We start from the raw sequence: 6,959 nt of genomic DNA, 5'->3' as shown, positions 1-6,959 counted from the left end.
ATGGTGGCATGTCGATCTGGGTCTTGGACACTCTGGGAGAGACCTCAGACATTGTTCATCTCCTTCTCCTCCCAGAGCTCATCAGGGAGCTGAGCAAGGCTCTGGTTCAGTGCCAGGCTCTCTTTAGCCAAGCCCTGGAGCCTGGGCTGCAGATCACCACCGGTGGCCAGCACTTTCCACTCCTCATCCTCTTTTATGGGTAATGAGCTCTCAGATGGGCTGTTTGCTTTATGCTGGCTTTGCAATAACTGGTTTCATCAACACCTTCATCCACTGTGTCTGGCTACAGATGGAATGAAGCAACAGGCAAGATTACAATCCCTCTGTGTGACCTCCAGGCCTGCCTACCACCTAGCACATTCCAGACCAGTATAGGTGTCCTGAAACTGGCTGAGACCTGGCTCTTCCTTTTGTTGATGGAACCCTTCTTAGGAAAACAGCCCTCTAGAAGGTGCTTCGTGGCCTCACAGCTTTACCAGATCACTGAGATGGTGCAGTCCATCTCCATAGTTAAAAGAGGCCTAATAACAGTGGTGACATGCTAAAGAGGTGTTTGCCTCAGTGTCCATGCAAACTGGAGGGGGGATTTGGGACAATCTTGGTGGATTCATCTGGGAGAAGGATGGGCACCTGTGCTTTCTGCTGAGGCTGCTGGAGAACACCCTTCCCCTGAAGATATACTTGAGATTTCCATAGGATTACATCACTTGTCATTTGGGCAGTTCAGCCCAAGGGTGTGATCTTAAGACATGATGTGATCATATGGCTGCCTCCCTCAGCTCCTGCTGCCAGCAGATAACACAGGCATCTCCTGAAGGACTGACTCTCCCAGATCAACCACTGCTACAGAGAGGACAGTGGCTGATGGCTCTTTGTGGTGTTAATGCAATAGTGTGGTGGTGTAACTTCATGAGTCTCAACATGCCACTGTGTTATTGTATAAAAATGGCTGTGAGAAAAACTTCACATCTGACAGTTGTAATTTCTTTCTTCACTCCTTGCTATAAAGACAAACCCTTCCTCTCCCATCCTTTTCTGATCATCTTTACTGAGAGGACTTGTGTCTTGAAGACATTTGTAGTAGGGAGCCAGAAGCCTCCTGTTTAATGCGTGACAGGCAAAGGAAATCGCCCAATGCAAAATTAACTTTACAGAGGACAGGCTGACCTGGTCCTGCAGCTGCAGCAGGCACTGCTACAGCTCTGTCAGAAAAGAGGCATCAGGCAGAAAATCTGGGGAGCCTGAACTGGGGTTGCACACAGAAACAGCACCACATGGTACAAGCTGGGAATAGCTACATTGCCCTACACGGAGTCATATGTGGCGGGCATTGAGCCTATGAAACAAGGGACAAAGAGAGGCCACTAGTAGGAGAGTCCCTAAGATCAGAGAGCCTCCCGAGGTTAGGATGAACAGAAAAGGCTTCCCCCAGACGGCTCTGCTTTGGTATGGTAATGCACCCCAGTTCTGACTCCCCGGCCGGCCCGTTGGCCTCCCCGCCCCTTTGTACCTGATATGTCCCTGCCCTAGAAAGTTCTCCACTCCCTGTTTCTCCCATTGGCCTTTGGCCCTCCCCACTGCCTCAGAGTTTCCCCATTGGCTCCCATTCCCCAGTCCCGCCTTCGTACCGCTCCCGTGCCATCAGAGCATTGGGCCCTGGAGCTCGATCCGCTCCCGGACTTAAACCTGGGCACTCCATTGTTCTTTGTCTTCGTCCCTGGAACCTTTTACGGTGTGGTTGCAATAAACCTCATCCGCGGAACCCCATACAGAGACCCTTCCCGGCTCTCTGTCGTCCATCCATTCCTGGAGCTATCCATGTGTGTGTGTGCATGCGTGTGTGTGTGCGAGCGTGTGCTGGGAGTGGCTTCGCTTTGGAGACGCTTTTAGGAAGGTCGCGGCATCTCGTGCTCTGGCGCCGACAAGCTGCGCGGTCCGCGACAGTCATAGGAAACAATAGGACAACTACAGGTTCTCCACCCATCAAGGGTTATTGTGGAGAGCATGTCCTAAACCTGGAGGGTGTCTGTCATGTCCCTGCCCAGAGGGCTGCTGCTTTGGAGCAACAGAGAATGCTGAAACGGCGTGAACAAACCATCAGCTGTAAAGAAGATGAACATCTGCACAGAAAGTGGAGAAAGTGATTGGGGGTGTTTGCTCAGGCTGTATGAGGATGTCACCTTGGGTGTGCAAAGTTTCAACTTCTCCAGACTGCAGGAGGGGGAAGAAATGCTCCTGAGATAGTCACTCTGCCTGAGAAGGCTCCAGAGACAGCAGTGGTTGCTGGTGATCTTATGCCTGACAACATGATGTGATGTGGCGTTACAGAACTGAGCTAATGAGCTCCCTCCCCAATGATACCAGGTAAGCCTCACAGGTCATGAGACTGGACAGCTGCTGCCTGCCCTTGGACCAGGAGCCTAAATCCCACCAGAAGTACCAATTCTGGGAAGGAGGAGGCAAGAAACTCTTGAGCCTTCACTGACATCTTGGGCAAACATGGCAAATTACAAGGTTTTTTAATATGTGTTAGGATTTCTGTTGTGTTACTAATAATAATATTAGTGACTTTTTGGTTAGGCTGGAAAGGGCAAGGAAGAGGTTGGTGACGGCCCTACAAGAGGCCCATCAGAGCCAATTGCTGTCTTGTGCAGCAGCTCATGTTAGCCCTTGTTATGTGGTTTTGACTCAGACTCAGCAGAAGCCTATCGGTGATGATTCTGTTGCTAAAAGTGGTTTCTAAGCACCACATCTATAACCTGCTTATATTTTTATGTGTGTAAAAACACAAGTGTATCACTCCAGTTCCGGACAAACTATGCAAAAGTCACATGTAGAGTGGCTGTTAGCCCAAGCACTTCAGCAGATTTGGAAGAGGGATGACAAGAGATGCTGGGGACTGCACTCATTTTTCCTGGGCTCTTAGGAAGCTGGTTGTTGGTGCTGTTTGTGAAGTTTATGTCAGTGCCGTATTCTCAACACAAGGTAGTCCATTAAATATCAGATCACAAATCAATGATGTGCAAATGCTGTGTGCCACAGAGAGACTTCTGCTCATTTCCTGTGTGAAACTGTTTATTTATTTCCTTCAAAACCTGTAGACTGGAAATTCAGGTTTCTAAATAGAAAGTAATTCTTCCATCACAGCAGGATAGCTATCATATTCTCCACAAAACCATCTGTAGTAATAAAAATACAACATAAACTCAAGCCTCACAATGAAAAGTCCTCCTCATTTTTTAAACCTTCTTCTTTGCAATAGTGATACTCTTCACTTCCCTCTTGCTTACTGGTACTGAGAGCCCAGATATGTCTGCCAAACTGGTTTAATTTTCTCTTTGGAATATGAAAAATATTTGCTACCAGGCATACATTGTTTTTAACCTGCTAAAGAAGGACTCCTTCCACAGTATGACAGCTGCTGCTTTCTTCTGTCAATCTGAGTTAACTTCTCTGTTTATGATGGACTGCACACCAGAGGAAGGGAAATATTTTGGGGTGCTGCAGAGTAAGATGTTTCAAGGATGTTTGGCTATAGGAGTGTTGATCTGCTGGAGGGTAGGAAGGCCAAGGCTGGGCCAAGGCCAGTGTGAGAGGTTCCATAAGATGAAGTGAGGAGTTCTGCACTTGTGTCACAAGTGCTACAGGCAGTGCTACAGGTTGGGGACAGAGTGGCTGGAAAGTGACTCATTGCAAAGGCCCTGGAGGTGCTGGTTGGCAGTGGCTGGATGTGAGCCAGCATGTGTCCAGGTAGTTAAGAAGGCCAATGGCATCCTGGCCTGTATCAGAAACAGTGTGACCAGCAGGACCAGGGCAGTGATTGTCCGCCTGTACTGGGCACTGGTGAGACTACAACTTGAATTCAGTTCAGTGTTCAGTTTTGGGCCCCTCATTACACAAAAGACTGGTGTCAGAAAAGGGTAACAGGGCTGGTGAAGGGTCTGGAGCACAAGTCCTATGAGAAGCAGCCGAGGGAGCTGGGGAGCTGGGAGCTGAGTCTGGAGAAAATGAGGCTCAGGGGTGACCTTTTCACTCTCTACAACTGCCTGAGAGGAGTTTGTAGTGAGGAGAGGGTCAGTCTCCTCTTCCAAGTAATAATCTCTATGACAAAAGGAAATGGCTTCAAATTGTGCCAGGGGAGGTTTAGATTGGATATTAGGAAAAACTTCTTCACTAAAAGGGTTGTCAAGCATTGGAACAGGGTGCTCAGAGAAGTGGTGGAGTCATCATCCGTAGAGGTATTTAAAAGATGTGTAGATGTGGCATTTAGTTTAATGGTGCACTTGGCAGTTCCAAGTTAATGGTTGGACTTTATGATCTTAGAGGTCTTTTCCAACATAAACAATTCTATAACTATTTATTTTAAACATTTCTTTCCTTGGTCACTCCTCAGCTGCCAGGCCACAGGGCAGCATGGTCAAGGAAGCCCCACATGAGTCTTGTCCCCACCGTGGTCTGCAGAGCAGCACAAGTAACTAGTGAGAGCCCTTGCTGCTCAGATGCCTGAAACTTCACTCCTTCCTGAGGTCCTGAACTCATCTGGGGCATCCCCATGCTACAAGCTTGATGCTTCACTGTGTCAATGGAAATTGAGTCTTTCTGGGGGAAGAAAAAGCTTTTGTTTGGGTCCATGAATATCCTCTGAGTCCGCTTCATTAGGTTTCCGGTAGGCAGTTTTGCCTTGGATTTCATCAGGGATTTATCTTGATGCTCTCTGGGTCATTTCCTTGGCTTTACCCGCTGGCGTCAGGACTGTGGCTAGAGGCAAATTGATTCTCTGATGTCCTTGCAAATGAATTAAAAAATCATTTCAAATACAGTTGAGAAAGGTTTTTCAGGTTCCTGTGACCACCGACCTTTCAATGCTAAATGATTCCGGCTCCAAATCTTTTCCTTGAAAATACCTTGAAAATAAACACAGCGTCTCATAAAATCATTTAACTTGAGTAAGACTGAATGCATAATTGCTGTTCATAATAAATGACTAATCCAATGAAGGAAATTTTAGCATTAGCTCTGTTTTAATTTTCAAAATAGAAAATTATATCAAATAATAAAATGGAATTGTTTTTCTAACACAGAAATTACAGGGATGGATTTCCCCCTCCTTTACACAGACCTGGAGTCCCTCTGGGTGAGTGCAGTATCCATAAGGGGAGAGCCTAACTTACAGGTTCAGGTGTAACCAGACCCAGACCTGCTGCAGTCAGTAGGATGTTGCCCTTCACTTCGGGATGTGCAGACTCTGAGTTTTAGATGTACGTTTTCCTTTAAAGCAGTTGCACACCAGTTAATTGTTTGTGTGTGTATGTGTGTGTATGTGGACCAGATGCACAGATTTGCAGACCCCAGAGAATATCAATGCTTTCAAAGGATGCGATGTAAAATTCTGTACACTAAATTTATTTCTTCCCATGCAACTGTGTACAATCAGTTCTAATAGGAACTAGACACTTCCTGCACGTCTGTTTTTTAATGGAATCTGCTAAGTTTTACAAGGGCCATATTTAGCTGTACATCCTCTCAACTGTTAACTGTATTATCCTTTTAAGGAAGTCATTAGCTGCTTACTAAACACTCTTCCTATAGTGGTTTTACAATGCATGCACATCAAAATGTAGTTCTCTGCAGGCTAAATAGTTCTCCGTAGTAAAAGAGTGCATATGTATGTGACTAGAATAAATAAGGAGAACCTCTAAAATGTATGGCACAATTAGCAAATGATTCCTTCCTCTATACGCTCCAACAACAAACTTAATATGCTTAAATAATTTCCTTTTTTTTGTTCTGATCCCAGGACTTCTGCTCATGCCACCCAGACATTATATTTTCTGCTACATTTTTGTTTCAGCTTGAAGGAGAGGAATGATTTTCACGTCCTGACTGGTTCAGCATTTGCAGCTGAAGCTGTTTTCTTCCTTGTGTCATTCTGGACTAGCTTCTACATTTCATCTCACACCATTCTGTTACACTTTGCATGTACAAAGTGGAACCATCAACTTTCAGCCTAAAAGGTCTATTTTAATATGAAGGGGAAATAAAATGAGGAAGATCATAAGTGAAGTCTCCATGAAGAAGTTCACTGCACTTCCTCTTTCTGAAAACAAACTGGAGGCTGCCTCTGGCAAATACGAGGTTTGTTTTAATGTGACTGTACAGGAAAGACCTTACTCCTTGAACCTGCCACAGTCCTGCTCTGTGAAGTCTGCATAAAGTTTACATGGGAGTTATAAATCCGGAGGAGAGAGCACTGAAATAAATGGTCTTTACTTCCTATGGGATAATGGTATTGTACTCTGCCAAACTGCATGTTGGATTTTTGCTGTACCTCTTATTCCCTTGAATAATCAAATACCAAGAAATTAGAATCCACCTTCCTTTCTTTACTTACCTGCATCCGCTTCCTTTACAAAAGCAAAAAATAAAGAAAAGACCCCACCAGATCTTACTTTCCAATGTATATGTTTTTGTTCTAAGTTTTGTGGTTCTTCCTCCCTCTAACTGAGACTTGTGGAAGTATGTGAGCAGGTGCCTAAACAATTTCAAGCATTCCCACATCAGGAAAACTTCCCTTTCCGACTCTGGGGGACTCTGCAGCCCCTGCAGAGTCAGTGGCAACAGGAACTGCCCATGGTCTTGTATAATCCACCTACTCTGCTGCTCACTTTTGTGGACTTCTCCCACAGCAGTGGTAGACAGTAGACAAAAATAAATGACAGAAAAATTATTCTACCTTACATTTTTGAGAATTTTTATGTTTGGGCTCTTTCATCCTGTCTGAGTCTGTCATGGGCAGGTCAAGGATGGATGGGGTCACAGTCCCAGAGCAGAAGCAAAATGCTGAGGCATGGACACAAAAACAAGACCTGCTCTCCCAGTTGGCTGGCAACATGTATTTGGAGATACAGTGAAGGGGCTGGGGAGGATGAAACCTTGACAGTGTGTGTGCTCAGAACAGG

At 45.6% G+C, this 6,959-nt stretch overlaps 1 long non-coding RNA gene across 1 annotated transcript; it reads left to right on the top strand.

The window, feature by feature from the left end:
• Positions 1-1,584: 1,584 nt before the first annotated feature.
• On the top strand, positions 1,585-6,448 carry LOC121668430. The gene is made up of 2 exons (XR_006017372.1): positions 1,585-2,364; positions 5,082-6,448. It is a non-coding gene; the product is annotated as an uncharacterized LOC121668430 (long non-coding RNA).
• Positions 6,449-6,959: the final 511 nt, after the last annotated feature.

Source organism: Corvus kubaryi, unplaced genomic scaffold (assembly GCF_017639235.1).
Source record: "Corvus kubaryi isolate FWS band 111438036 unplaced genomic scaffold, C.kubaryi_AGA036_p1.0 37385, whole genome shotgun sequence".
NCBI lineage: Eukaryota > Metazoa > Chordata > Aves > Passeriformes > Corvidae > Corvus > Corvus kubaryi.
This window is presented reverse-complemented; position numbering and strand designations above follow the sequence as displayed.